The 14638-nt window shown below is 51.7% G+C and overlaps 1 long non-coding RNA gene across 3 annotated transcripts; it reads left to right on the forward strand.

Annotated features, from left to right (window-relative positions):
• Window positions 1-606: 606 nt before the first annotated feature.
• Window positions 607-11251, forward strand: LOC118610037. Of its 3 annotated transcripts, none has more exons than XR_004953717.1 (5): window positions 607-817; window positions 1711-1848; window positions 2407-2485; window positions 3498-3593; window positions 9459-11251. It is a non-coding gene; the product is annotated as an uncharacterized LOC118610037 (long non-coding RNA). The 3 variants fall into 3 exon arrangements; XR_004953715.1 differs by having other exon boundaries at window positions 10814-11251; XR_004953718.1 differs by lacking the exon at window positions 9459-11251 and adding an exon at window positions 7830-8153.
• The last annotated feature ends 3387 nt before the right edge of the window (window positions 11252-14638 follow it).

Raw genomic sequence — 14638 nt, forward strand, 5'->3', positions numbered from 1 at the left:
GCTCCTGGGACAGCCTTCCAGGTGGGCTGGGGTGTTCAACTCCCAGGAGCAGCCCCGAAGCCTAGCTGTTCTGCGTGGGCTCTGTTGGATGGCATTTCTCTGCTTCCTGGCTGGGAGGATGGGAAGGGCAGCCACCCGTGCAGGTGCCACCTCCGTGCCCTCCCCAGCTCCTGCTCTCTCCGCCTCCGGTCTATTTCCAGCAGCGGGGCTGCCTGAGGCCAGCACCAGGTGTGGGGTGGTGAGTCAGAGTCAAGCTGAGCGGACATGGTGGCCCTGGGGGCATGAAGCTGTCACAACCTCCCTCCTCAGCATTTCCCAGCAGCCCTATGGGCACTTTGATGGGTGGGGGGGAAGGCTGGACCAAAGCCAGAGGGTCCTCCATTAGTGGAAACAAGAAAACATGGGGACAGAGTCCCCGAATGCCCCAAATCTACCTCTTCGCTGGCTGGAAGTAGGGTCGGGGTCCACATCCTCTTCATCTCCACTCCCAATGTACCTAGGACCTGGCTTGGCACATGGAAGAATGTATGTAATAATGTTCACTGACTGAAGGAGACAACACTCGCACAGGCCTTTGGAGAACAGGCTTTGCTGTGTGGAGGGTGCTTGCGAGGAGAGCTTGGGTTCTGGAGACAGACAACGGTTACATGACCCCATGCAGGCGAATTTGCCGCTCTGTGCCTCAGTTTGCTCATCAGTGACCTGGGCATAACAATGTGAACCTTATACCATTGTATGATATAAACGAGGCCACCTCAGAGAACTGTCTCCTGTGCCACAGACAGCTTATCTCCAATAAGATCGATGACATTTTGTTGTGAGTATAGTACCATACCTGTTCCTCCCCTGACGGTGAGCAGCTCCTGGGGTGGGTCCGGGTCTCATTCATTGTTGCCGCCCCATGGGCTCTGAACCTGGCCCAGAGCCAGTGCTCTGTACGTGTCTGTCGCATGCCTGACTGACTCCATCCAAGACTGCAGCTTGCGAGAGTGAACGGGTGGGTGGTCACTGCGACAGCGAGCCTCGGGCTGTTTGAGCACACACCATTCCTCTCTAAAAGAGAGGCCAGCTTTTGGCTTAGCATTTTTTAAGCCAAGGACTTTGTAGCTTATTTCATCAAATTGTCCCAGCACCACATGAGCAGGTAACTGCTATTATCCCCATTTTACAGAGGAGGGAACCGAGGTTCAGAGGCGTTAAGCCACTTGCTTGCAGTCACATGTTGACCTAGAGGTGAAGCTGAGGCCAGACCCAGGTCTGTCCGGCCTCCTGCTGCTCTTAATGGTCCCTGAGACCCTGGTGCAGATGGAAGGGGAGTCGGGAAGGCACTGGCGGCAGATTTCCTTGCTGAGGTGCTGCCTGGAGGTGGCCAGGATCTCGGGACTGTAGAGTGCACCCCCCACCCCACCCAGTACTGAGGACTTTTAGGAATGGAACTAGGTCTCCTTTCCCGGGTAACTCCAGGGCTCAGCGCAGGCTCTGGCAGGGAGCCTGCGATTAATATGAGTTTCCTGAGTGAATGAGTGGCCTTCGGTGCTCTCTGTTGACTGAGTCCCACACTGTTGAGATGGCACAAATTACTCCTCTTGAAGGCATGGAATTTCTGGGCTCCCATCCAACCCCGGCTGGCAACAGCAGGCGCTTAAGCGGGGTGACTACCCCCAGCTAAGCTGGTTTCTCAGTCATGGTCAGCACTTTCCTCCATTTCAGATTCTGTCTGTCCAGCCCCAGATCAACTCTCCTCTCTGTCTCCTGAGACTCTTGGAGTTCTTCCTACCCCATGTCCAGCTCTCACACCTGTCCAAGTGGAGACTTGCTACTGAGGTCACTGAAGTCGCTTCGTGTCAGGTGGGTTAGGCCTTTTAGTCTCTGAGCCTTTAGTTACTGCTATATCCCCAGCTCCTAGCATAGTGCCAGATGCACAATAGGCACTCAGTAAATATTTGTTAATGAATGAAAGAATCTCAGGGCTCAGCAAAAGGGCATCTCCACTGAGCTCTCTGCTGGCAAAGCTCTGGATTGATGTGTGTGTGACCTTGGCTCTTCTGGGCCTTAGTCTTCCCATCTTAGAAATGGACCATTTGATGGAACCACCCCAGTGTCTACTGCAGCATACCGGACAGGCGGTGGACCTTCTCATGTACAGGCTTCCCCCCACCCCACCCCATGCACACCAGGATTTTGATGAACCTCAACAATTGTCGGGGAAGCAAAACCCTAAAAGAATTTGCAATTGTCACAATTATTGACCTGGGAACTAACCACTCACTGCAGGCTGGGGTTTTACAATCCTCTCTGAGAGCAAGGCTCCCTTTTGTTCTCTTCACGGAAGCAGATTGCAGAGCATCTGGTATGAAGGACATTATTACAGGGACTCATTCGTTCATTTCGTTCTCCCTTTCACAGCTATTTACACAGCATCTTCTAAGTACTGGCCCTGGGGATACAACAATGAGCCAGAAGCCCTTTTGGAGTTAACATTCTGGTAAGAGAGACAGGATACAAAAAAAAAAAAAAAAAAATAAGAATACACATTAAGCTAGAGGATTTCTGATTACAAAAAGTGCTGTGAAGGAAATCATCAGGGCGCTGGGCTAGAGAGGGATGAGAAGGTGCTGAGCTGGCAAACGGCAGAGGGAAGAGCATGACAGACAGAAGGAACAGTGTCTGCAGAAGGAGCTAGCTCTGAGGGAGGGAAGGGATCACTGTCCACGCTTTGTATTTTTTTAAAAAAACACAATTGATACAAAACTGTAATTCTTTAGTTATTGGCAGTGCCAGATTAATTGCTTCCTTCAACAAGCAAGCCCCTAGTGTGTAGCCAGCCCTGTGCTAGGCCCTGGGGACAAACAGTGATGTATGAAAGCGACATTCTTGTCACACACATCCTGGACCTGGCACCCCATGGAGATGAGCCCATCTGATGTTTGTGAAGGGCTCCCAGCTTGGATCCTTGGGGAATCCAAATAAACCCCGCAGGTTCTGGCATCCCAGGCCTCCGGCCTGCAGCTCCTGGCCTCTCTGGGAGGAGGCTTCTGTTTCCTGCCTCTCCCTCCCCCACCCACCTGGGCACAGAGGGTCTTTCATCCATTGTTACTGCTTCCTGCCGATCCATCTCCAGCTGCTGGTCTGAACCCAGCAAATTTACACTGACAAGCGGATGCTTTTACCAGGACCCTCGAGGAGGATAAGGAGGGGAGTGGCCTGGGGTGGAGAGCGGAGGGGGCTGGGAGGCCTACAGCTCCGTGACAAGGAATAGTTTCCTGCCCTGAAGAGGTGTCAGACCCTAAGGGCTGAGAGGACAGGAAGTAGGTCTCGGTCCCCAGACTCCCCGGCTCTGGGGGAGGGAGAGGTTAATGACCCCTGACACAGCAGGGCCCCCGTGCCCCTTAGCTGGGGTTTGGGTTCAGCAAGAAACCACCAGACCTGATAACTGGGAATATTCCCGGAAGTTAAAAGGGAAACTATCATATGAAAAAAGGTTCTTATTATTATAGGTACTGATGAAGTCAACATGAGTTGGGGGGAGCCTAAGGGCCCCCTAGCAAGCCAGTATTAGAGTCAAGAAAGACTGAAGAGCTGAGCTTTAAAAGGTAAGTTTGAATGAACCAGCAGCAGGAAGGGCAATCCTGGCTGCGTGAGCAAAGGCCTGGACCTGAGAACTGGCACTGGGTGCTCCAGGGAGGTGCAAGGTGAAGAGTCACATGAGGCCCCGTGGGAGATGAGGCAGAGCTGGAACTCAGGAACCTGTCAGCCAAGTTAAGGTGCTGGGTCACCGTCCTGTAGATAATAAGAGGGCTTTAAGTGGAGGAGGGCGAATCAGATGCTGATTTTTCTCAGACCACTCTGGCGCGTGTGTGGAGGACGGGTTGCAAGGGTGGACCCCAAAGGCAGTGAGATCACACGGAAGGCTGGTGCAGTGGTGCTGTGGGTAGTAAGGGGGTGGCTCCCCTGCCCCCTTGTGTTGTTTTGAAGGTTAAATGAGAAGACAGCTCATAAAGGGCCTACCACGGTGCCTGGCACATAGTAGGTTCTCAGTGAAAGGTCACAGTTAATAGAGTTAAATGCCAAGGGTCTGCCTTAGGGCAGTGGTAGCAGAGGTGGAGTCGGAGACTGATTTGAGAAACACTGCGAAAGTTGAATGTACAGGAGCCGCGGACTGCCTGGATGTGGGGGTGAGAGGGGAGGAATCAGAGAAGTCCTTAAATATGTATTAAGCACCCACCTTGTCTCTCAGGTAATGTATTCAACTAGTGGTCCAGTTTCATTCATCTATCAATTTTTTGTTGAGTACTGACTATGTGCAAGGCACCTTCCCAGGCACTGAACCTACAAAACAAAGCAGAGCTGGTCCCTGGTGTCCTGGAGCTCACTGTTCGGACTTGGTTAATGATGGAGGGACCAACCGTGTGCTTTGGTCAGACGGCCTGCGACTACTAGGGCCTTCGGAGCAGATTCTCTGGTGATCTGCAGACTTATCAAATCTGGCAGGCCTCAGACTGAATTCCCACACCTGACCCTCCTGCCTGAAGGTCTCCCCACTTCAGGTAGCGGTACCACGTGCTCAGGTCAGAAACTTGCGAATCCCCAGCAGGGCCTTCCTCTCCACCCTCCACCTCACCCTCGATCCAGTCCATCTACAGTTCCTATGAAGTTAATTTCCAAAACATAGTTTGAATCCATCCAGTCCTCTCCGTTTTCCCCTTCCAGTCTTAGTCCAGGCCACTGGCCCTCATACCTGGATACTATGTTCTCTGCCTAACTGGTCTTCTTGTGCCTTGACCTCATTATAAGCCCCATCATTATCCCACACAACTGGCAAGAGCAAGCTTCCTAAAAGGCAAACAAGCCTCTTACTCAAGGCCTTGCTTCCATATCTTCCCATTGACCTGGAATCAAATCCATAAGGCTAGGCAGGTCCTCAGAGCCAGCACAGGCCCTGCCCCTGCCCTTCCAGCCTCCTCCTGCAATTCTACAGCTCCTCCCTCTTTCCTCCTGCACTGGCCTTTCTCGAACCACGAAGCTCCTTTATTCCCACCTTCTGGAGATGCCCTGCCCTCTATTGCTGGGCTGGCTCCTTCTCACTCTCCAGGTCTCGGCTTCAATGTCCCTCCCTCTAAGGCCTCCCTGCTCAGCCTGGTCTTCCTGGTTAGTCTTTGTCTCTGCACTCAGCACGGCTCAGTTCCCTCACAGCACTTATCCCGGTTTGTAATGGTTTTGTCAACTTTTGTTATCTGTCTCCAACTCCCCAACCCCCCTTAGACTAAAATCTCTTCAAGGCAGCACCCAGGTCTGTCTCACTCTCTCCGTTCCCATTGGCCAAATACTAAGACTGAGGGGTCCGGCCAACTCGTGAATTCCCTGCGGCATCTCCCAACTCCCGTTTTGTTCAAATAGAATCACCCTCTCTTCTCTCCCCAGCCTCGGTGGAACAGCGTGTGGGTTACCTTGTCATCTATCAATCTCTAATAAACCGGGTTATTTTTAGAACAGGTGAAAGCAACGATCTAACATCTCTGAGAGGATTTTCCACTCCCATCTGCCTTTCTACTACTATTTGGTTTCCTGTAGTGGTTGCGGAGGCTGGCAAGCCAGCAGGCTTTGTTATTCTGGGGTGCAAGAAAGGGCCTCGTGAGAAAACTAAGCCGCCCCCCTGCCCTTACACCTTCTTCCACCCTGCACAGAGAGAGAAGCGGGTGCCTAGCGCAATCCCCTGGCAGACAGTGGGAAGCTTGGGAGGAAGCCTGATACTTCTCACTGGCCGTGTGACCCTGGGCCGTCTCATCACTTTCCCTCTCTGAGCCTCAGTTACTCATCTCTAAAAAGAGGGGGTTAGAGTGTTGATTACTAAAGGCCTCTCTGACTGCTAAGATTTAAATGGAACCATGGTAACATCCCTGGACATCGATTAGATGACAGTCTCATTTCTTTCTATGAATGAAATGCAGTCAAGTGCCTCTTATAGCACCTATGCAAATACATGCAAATTGATGCAAAAATAAAGGGCCCCAGAAGTTCTAGTTCACAGGACCAAAGTCTGGCCAGACCTGGGGCGAAGGGAAAAACTTGGGTCATGCTTTCACCCCGCTTAGATGCCTTTCCTCACGTACTACTCTACAGAGAGGAAACTGAGACCCTGAGAAGGAACTTGGCTTGCCCAAGGTCACACAGCAAGACACTGGCAAGGTGTATTAGCAGCTAGGTCTCCAACCGGCACTTTCCTCACCTGCTCTTCTTGCCATTCTGATGCGGCTGGGGAAGAAGACGCATCCCCTAATCAACGCCAGGTGGACTGGCGTAAGCTTCTTTAGGAAGTTCGAGCAAAATATTCTGTATTTGGAGGAGGGAGAGGTCTTTTTGGGTACATGATCAGGAAGAAGTGTTGTTTGAGTCAGATGTCGAAAAACGGAGACGTGGAGAGAGCGTTCCATGTAGAGGGAACAGCATATGCCGAGGAGCAGATGCAGAAAAGAGAAAAGCAAAGCCAAGTCAGGTGTTCCTGCTTAGAGAGACAACTTCAAGACAACTGCCCCGCTGTGCCCCCTTCCAACCAGAATACACCTTCCCAGTCTTTTTTAAATGGAAATTCTGGAGCCCCCACTGCCTGTAGGATAGAACACATATGAGAAATAGGGAAAAACAAGTCTGCATAGCTGCCTGGGGAGCAATTTATACACGGCTCGAAATGGTAGGCTAAGGAATCTGGACCTTTTACTGAGAGCGATAGGGAGCTATTGAAGGTTTTATGGCAGAAAGAGAAGTCATCGGATGCATGTTTACAGTGACCCAATTGGCCACTGGTAGCAGGGAAAAATCAGTTTAGCGACTGGAGCAATAGTCCCAGGGGGGTAAAGACAAAGGCTTGAACGAGGTCAGGGAGTCGGGGGCAGAGCATGGACATTTGTCTGGATGGAGCAGTCTGAGCCTGTTTGGATAGAGAAGCAAGGGAGGATTGAGAACGGCGGATTCTGCTCAGTCCAGGGAGGAAGGGAGCTGAGGCCTCTCCTCTCTATCTTTCTCATGACTGGCTATGCCCCTGGCTGGTGCCCAGGCAGGAGGGGAGGGAGGTACCCAGGTCAGTGGAGCAGCTGCCTGCCAGGAATCCAGGACAGAGGGCAGCTTGACTTTGTTCTCTGGGGACTTTTATTCCATTTCTTTAACTTGTTAAGGAAAGACCTGAGGGCCTTAGGGGACCACAAGTCAAGTATTTCTCAAACATTTATTTTGCACTCACTAGGGCAAAGTATGTTAGTGTGGGAGACAGAAATCCCGAGGCCATATTTTCTGACTCTCCAACTGGGACATGCGATCTGCATAGGATTTTTTCAGATTCCAGATTTATCTATATGACAAGCACTCTAATGATGTCTGCTGTGGGTTTGTGTCCCCAAAAAAAGATGTGTTGAAATCCTAACCCCCAGTATTCAGACTGTGACCTTATTTGGGAATAAGGTTGTTGCAGATATAATTAGTTAAGATGAGGTCACCCTGGAGTAGGGTGGGCCCTCAATCCAACATGACTGGTGTCCTCATAAGAGGAGAGAGACCCACAGGGACAACGCCAGGCGATGACAGGGGCCGAGCCAAGAGTGATGCAGCTGAAGTCCAAGGACTGACGGCCATCACCGAAAGCCAGGAAGAAGCAAGAAAGGTTTCTACCCAGAGTCTCAGACAACATGGCTCTGACAGCCCCTTGATTTCAATCCTCTAACCTCCAGGACGGTGCGAGAATAAACTTCCTGTCTTAAGCCGCCCTGTTTGTGGTTACGGTAGTCCCAGGAAACTAATCAAACATTGAAATAAATCACATTTAACTTTTGTCCATTTAGGTCCCCACTGATCACCACCTCAGAAAGGAGGGTACCGTTCTAGGACAAACGTGTCCATGTCACTCTTGCTCACCATTGGTTCGTAGCCCCTCAGTGCCCAAAGCAATGCTCTGCAGGACTTCTTGCCTGGGCCCCAGCTGCTCCCAGCCTCGCCACTCAGCACCGTGCCCTCCCCTCTCGGCGCCAACACTCCAGCTCCTCTTTGGGCCTTTCCTCTGGTTGCTCATTTCACATCCTGCCACCAACACCTGTTCCTTCTTCCCTTTCCTCGGTGGAGCAGGTAAGGGCTGGCCGGCTGGCTGGTTTTGAGTCCTGGCTCTCCCATTTCCTAGCATGTAGCAGTGAGACCTCGGGGCAAGTTCTTGCTGCGAGGCTTCAGTTTCCTCACCTGTAAAATGGGGATACTGGCCGTTCCCATCTATCTCACAGGGTTGTTTGAGGATGGAAAGGTATGAAAGCCTTGGAAGCTTAGCCTGGCTCGTGGTAACCACGTGGCACAGCGGTCGTTACCCTTCCCTCATGCTTGGTGTGCTGTCCTCCAGAAAGCCTCCCTGACCTGCCACCTTGGCCTCCTGCCCACTGCGTCACCCAGGTCTGTAGCTGTCTCGTCATGTTTCTGTCTCTTCTTATTGTGTACTTCTCTGGGTAGGAAAGAGGCCATCCCGCATCCCTGTGTCTGAGCACACAAGGCTCGTCAGATGAACTATTGAGCAGAGAATAGGCAGTGGCCGAGGAGATCTGGGAGGCAGAGCTTGAGGACAGCTTTCGTAGGACAGCCTGCCCATCCTCCTGGAAGTGAAAGTCTTACCGTTAGTTATGAAAGCATGAAAAAGAAAGTGAGAACCAGAGAGAAACAGGCAGAACCTGAACCCTGCTCCAGCACCTCTGACCTTGACCCCCAACCCCAGCACATCCTGCCCCCCCATGGTGCCCCTCCACATGCTGTCACCCACGCACACCTAGCCCATCTCCTGCCAGTGGCTTCCTCTGACACACATTTTCCATTGCTGGGTGGGGCAGAGCAGGTTACAGGTGAAAACAATCTCCAAGGTTTTCTTTCCAGGGTCTTTACTCACCTCCCAGCTCCCCACCCCAGTTTGGTTCCTGTCCCTGTGGGACCTACCTGTCCACAGCCCCTAACTTCAATGGCACGGGGTCTGTGGGGGGCCAGAATATTTCAAGCTACATGAGGTGTCGCCAGGTGTCTCAGATCCAGTACAGGTGGGGGTCAGGATGCTGGCTCCGGATTTGAGCTGTGTGACTCTGGGCGAGCCCCTTCCCCTCTCTGAGCCTCCTTTCCCCTGTCTGTAAAAAGCAGCAGTAATTCCAGTCCGCTGGGATTGCTCTGGGAATTAAATGGGACAGTGGAGAGAGCATGAATGAGCTCTACCAATCTGATTATGTGTGTAGACAAGGCAGGAGCCCAGTGGCAATAAAGAAGGTCCCCTTCTCCAGGCCCAGCGCTGTGCCAGGCTCTGAGGGGCTGCCAGAGTTTAAACTCCACTATTGTGGAATGGGGGCGAGGGGAGTTGGGGCCTAGACTCTAGTGGAAAGACTACTAGAATGCATTGGAGTTAGAGACGCCCCTAACTCTATATGTGCCTTTGGCATGTCCTTTCTCCTCTCTAGGCCTCAGTTTCTCTGACTTATAAAAAGAGGACTAATCGAATGCATTCGAGATCTTCCAGAGCTGACATCTTGGACCCCGCGCTGTGCTAAGAGAAGGCGGGGCCAGGCCAGGCCAGGCCCGGCTGGTGCGGACTTCTGAGTGGTCACCATTTTTAAGCTGCTCCCGAGAAGCTGGGGTGAAATCTTGGCTTACGGCCAGTCCTGCTGCATTTCCTCCCTCCAGCTTCTGTTGCACGTTCTTGTGTGTCGCTGGCCAGGCCGCATCACTGCCTGTCTCACCAGCCGGCTTCCTCCTTCTGGCTTCACAGGCCCCTGTTCCTCTTTCAAGAACAGCTCAGGTGTCTCTTCCTCAGGCAGCCTTCCCCGGCTCTCTAGCTGGGCATGGCTTCCTTGGAGCTCCCACCGCACACCCGGGAACCCTCCATCGCCACACTTACCTCCCTCTGCCTCCCCGGGTTTGGAGGAAGATTTGAGTCTTACTTATCTGTGCACACCGAGCAGAGGATTAGGTACAGAGTCGATAGTGATAGATGGGTAGATGACAGGATGGGGAGAAAACGAATCAATGGCTGGATGAAGGACTGAAGGAGTTGAGAGGTGGATGCGTGGATGGGCGTACAGGGGCGTGAGGGGACGGTTGGAGGGTTGATTGCTATGCGTGGACAGATAACTGATGAATAGTAAATAGGTCGGGAATACTCGGCTACTGAGCCATTATTTTCAGCATCACACAACATTTCTGGAGTCACCAAGCACACGCCCTGGGCTTGCCGGAGCACTCCCCTTGCTTCCCTTATTCTGCGGCTCTGGTTCTCCTCCAAAGCGTGGGCGTGGGTCTGAGAATCCTCCCACAGGGGCTCTCTCCACTGGAGAGCTGGGGGTAGGCTGCCCATCAGAATGCCTTACCCTTACCATTGCATGTTTTAATTTCCCAAGCTTCAGTGTGAAATGATGGTGACTAATTCACTGTGACCTCTATGAACTCCACTAGCTCGGGTGGTGGGCGTTTCTGGATAATCCAGTATCGGGGCTGGGAAGGAATTGCTGACTGTGGCCTTGGCAAAGATGTCAAGATGACTTCTCGGCGTGCCTAAGCTAGCTGCCACCTTTACCTTCCCCATCCAGTGCAGACTGACCCTTCACCCATTACAACCCCTCCGCTCCCCGAAGGGAATTTAACAACTTACCAGCCATCCCCAGTTCCCTTCTGCCGCCCCCCACACCATCTCTGCCGTGGTCAGAACCCATTTTGGAGGGTTGTCGCCCTCCCCTAATCTGTCCCCTAGAATCAGCTGAGGTAGAAACATTACGGTATTGGGGATCGGAGGACCTCAGTTAAATTTTTCACTTTTCAGCCCTGTTCGGCTGCTTCGCTGTGGGGAGGAAGGGCTGGCCCCGAGACAGAGCAGAGCAGCAGGAAGAGACAGGCTTTGGAGCTACACAGATGCAGGTTCAAATTCTGCCCCACCAGGGAGTAATCGTGACCTTGGAGGAGTGAATTAACCCCTCTGAGTCTCTGCTTCCTCATCTGTAAAATGGGAGAAACAGCACCATTTACCTCCCAGACCTGTTGTGAGGCTCAAATAAGATGCTTCTTCGACCAGTGACTCCTGAGCAAACGTGTGGCCAGGCCGAACGGGGATGGCCATAAGAGTAAAACACACACCAGGATTTGAAGACTTAGAAAAGTATGTAGAAGAGCCACGAACTTCAGTATCAATTTGAATCGATATTACATGTTGATAATAGTATGGAATATTGGTTAAATAAAATGTTATTAAAATTTTTGAAAAGATGCCGATCCAAAGTCCTCTGCTGTGCAGCCTTCCCAGCCTGCCCCGGAGTTTGATGCTTTCTCTTCCGCCACGCCGAAGGTTCTGCACACACCTCTGTTATGGTTTTGAGCAGACGGTATGGTTATCTGTTTAGGTGTCTGTCTCTCCGACCAGCTCTGTCCCTGCACAGAGCCTGGCACACAGAAAATTCTCAGCAAGAGTGAATCAAATAGATAAATCTATGTATGTGAAAGCAGTGTGAATTTTTATTGTTCTACTATACCTGGAGTCCTAGATGAATATACCAGAATACAACGTGATCAGGGCCCTGGCAGGAAACAGATGGTTCATGCAAACTGAGTGACTTGAAGAGAATTTCATCAAGGGGTGATTAACAAAGGCATGGGCCAGATTTAGGGAAACTGGAGGGATGGTGCAGTGTCCCAGGGCTGGCAACAGTGGGGAGCTGTTACCACGCAAGGCCTGAGGGTGGGGAGGAAGAGGCTGCCTGGATCCAGGGCCCAAGATGTAGGCACAGGGCGACCTACAGGAGCTGCAGCCTGTGGGTGAAGGAAACAGCCAACTCGCTGCAGGTAACCCTGCAAGTAGGGGCTGGGGAAACAAGTATGGGACCCCATTCTCTACCTGCCCTCTGCCCTCCTGCCCCACCTAACCAGGAGCCAGAGGGCAAAAGAGGTCTTTGATATCACAAAGCTCGCCAACCAAGGCATAGAGCAGGATGCAGAAGGGCAGAGAGGCATTCTGGAGGGACAAACAGAGAAATCAATGCTAGAAAGAACTTGCCCCCCGAGAATCTTTGAGGGCCTCCGGGCATCCTTACAAAGTAAGGATGGTCACAGCCAACCACAAATATTAGTTAAATAACTACCGTGTGTTGGGTGCCATGCTAATCTCTTTTCCAGGCTCAGAGAATCTAAGTAACTTGCCCAACAGGGAATGGTATAGCCAGGTCTAGGACACAGGTTGGCCCCAAAACTCAGGTTCCCCTCATCTTTTTGAGGCTGCATGCCAGGTACAATGCTAAGCACTTTCTCTACATTATCTCTAATCCAACAAAATTCTGTAAGGTTGTATTCTTTTCCTGTCTCAGAGAGGTCAATGATTTCTCCAGAGCCACACAGCTCATGGGGTTCAGGGATGGGGCAGGCAAGCAGAGTTGGAGAGTTTGCCATTAAATGGGGCAGGTAACAGGCAGATTGCATGGTGGCAGCCTCTGGGATTTTTTTAGCCCCAACGGGTGGAGTCACCTCTCACCAGGTGCCTCCTAGAGTCACTCCCCAGCTGCAACCACACGAGTTAGGTTTTCTGAGCTGGGCAGGGCCCTCAGCATCCTCTAGGCTGGCAGTCGCCTGTGACTCTAAAACTAATAATAATTATGGCAATGACAACCACGGCTTCCTGAGCTCCTTGTATATTCATTCACTGTCTTTCTCTATACTGTCACTAAGTCTAACCACGACTCGCCCTTAGGCTTATATAACATCTATAGGCAGGTATTCTGGGCTGTTCACTCTGCGAGCTGAGAAGGCAAATGACTTGTCCACAGTCACACAGCAAATCAGACCCTACACAGCCAGACCTGGTCCTAGGGCAGCGTGTGTAACTAAGAGCACCGATTCTGGACCCAGACAGGCTGAGTTCACCCGGGTCCTGCACCTCCCAGGCATGCTGACCTTGGGCACGTCACTCTTCTGTGTCTTCGTTTTCTTATTTGTAAAATAAGGATGGCTATAGCATCTACTTTGTGTAGTTGTGGTAAGGATGAGTTATTATCCATAAAGCGTTTAAAATCGCATTCCTGCATGATCCTGGCCTTCACAGCAACCGACCGAGTAGCAGCCACTGGGCCCTGCACAGCGCTTTACCTCCTTGTGCTCTCCTCAACCAGCCCTCACCAGCACCCCATCCCCATTTCACAGACAAGGAAACTGAGGCCCAGAGAGGAGCAATGATGACCCGGCCAGGCCTTCACGCCTCAGAAATTGCAGAGCCAGGATAGCCACTCCCAAATTGAAGTTGGTCACTCCCCCTCTCCCAACTGCAGGAAACCCAGATTGTTATGATTATTGGTATTGTTGTCCAAAACAATACTGGAGACAATAACAATACAACAATCACGGAGGGTACTTATTTCCACTGGCTCCACAATCATCCCGCTGCCCATCAGGAGGGGGCTGGGGCTGTAAGAGGCTCCTCGAGGCAGGATGAACAAACAAGCAGTGAAAACCTCACAGCTGGGCCCCAGGTGCTGGGAGAGAGAGTAGGGCAGGAAGCGGGCAGGCCATTTCTTTCTTTCCTCTTCTTTCTTATTTGTTTGAGAAGCAACTTTACTTTCTAAATCGGTCATTGTCACCCGTTGGCCCCCGCCCCACCTGGGCCAAGGCCTCTGGTGATGGGGGCTCAAGAGAAAGCTCTAGGGAGCAGGAGGGAAGAGAGCGCTTACTAGGTGTGGCAGGGCTCAGGCCCAGCTAGACTTGGGGGACCTCCAGCCCTCAGGGGCCTCATGGGCCACCTTCGGGTGACCAGGGCCTGGCAGACAGTGCCTGCCTGAGGTGTGACCTGAGTCATCCAGGCTCACCGACCAGGGGCAGGGACCCCTCATAAACAAGGAAGTAGGGGGGCAGTAGTTAGGGGCGTGGCTCTGGAATCAGACCTATTTGGCTTCTAAGCTTTGTGACCTCACCTCTCTGAGCCTCTGTTTTCTCACCTGTAAAATGGGATGAGCGGTTGTGAAGATTAAATGTAATTAAATAATAAGATGAATAGAAGGTTTGTAGCATATGTATAATACTTAGCATATTTACTAGCTGGAGATTTACTTAAGAAGCCAACAATTAATTGGGTATTTACTATGTGCCAGGCACCTTTAAAGCATTCTACACTTTCTAATTCACTTCATCAGTAAATAACACTCTCCCCACTTCCACAGATGAGGAAACTGAGGCACATGGAGAGCCCAAGTGCACCTTTTACAGGGGTGGATCTAGCCTTTGCACTGTGCAGTAGAGCTTATACAATATTGAGAGACCCCTTTAAGAAAAATATAAAATGAGGTACAAGGCCATGCGATGAGGGACCCAAGGCTTAAACTTCATGAGCCTCACCTTCAGTCTCTCTCTAAACTCTAAACCAGGGCTCCCCAACCCCCTGGCCATGGACTGGTACCAGTCAGTGGCCTGTTAGGAACCAGGCTGCATGGCAGGAGGTGAGTAAGTGGTGAGTGAAGCTTCATCTGTATTTGCGGCCGCTCCCCAGCGCTAGCATCACCGCCTCAGCTCCACCTCAGGTCATCACTTTCCTAGCGAGGGCCAGAGCCCAGGTAGCCAGCTCCAGAACCCACAGTATTATAACAGCAGAACTGATGGGCCATGAAGTGGTCACTGC

Source organism: Rousettus aegyptiacus, unplaced genomic scaffold (assembly GCF_014176215.1).
Source record: "Rousettus aegyptiacus isolate mRouAeg1 unplaced genomic scaffold, mRouAeg1.p scaffold_m13_p_1, whole genome shotgun sequence".
In the NCBI taxonomy this organism is placed as follows: Eukaryota; Metazoa; Chordata; class Mammalia; order Chiroptera; family Pteropodidae; genus Rousettus; species Rousettus aegyptiacus.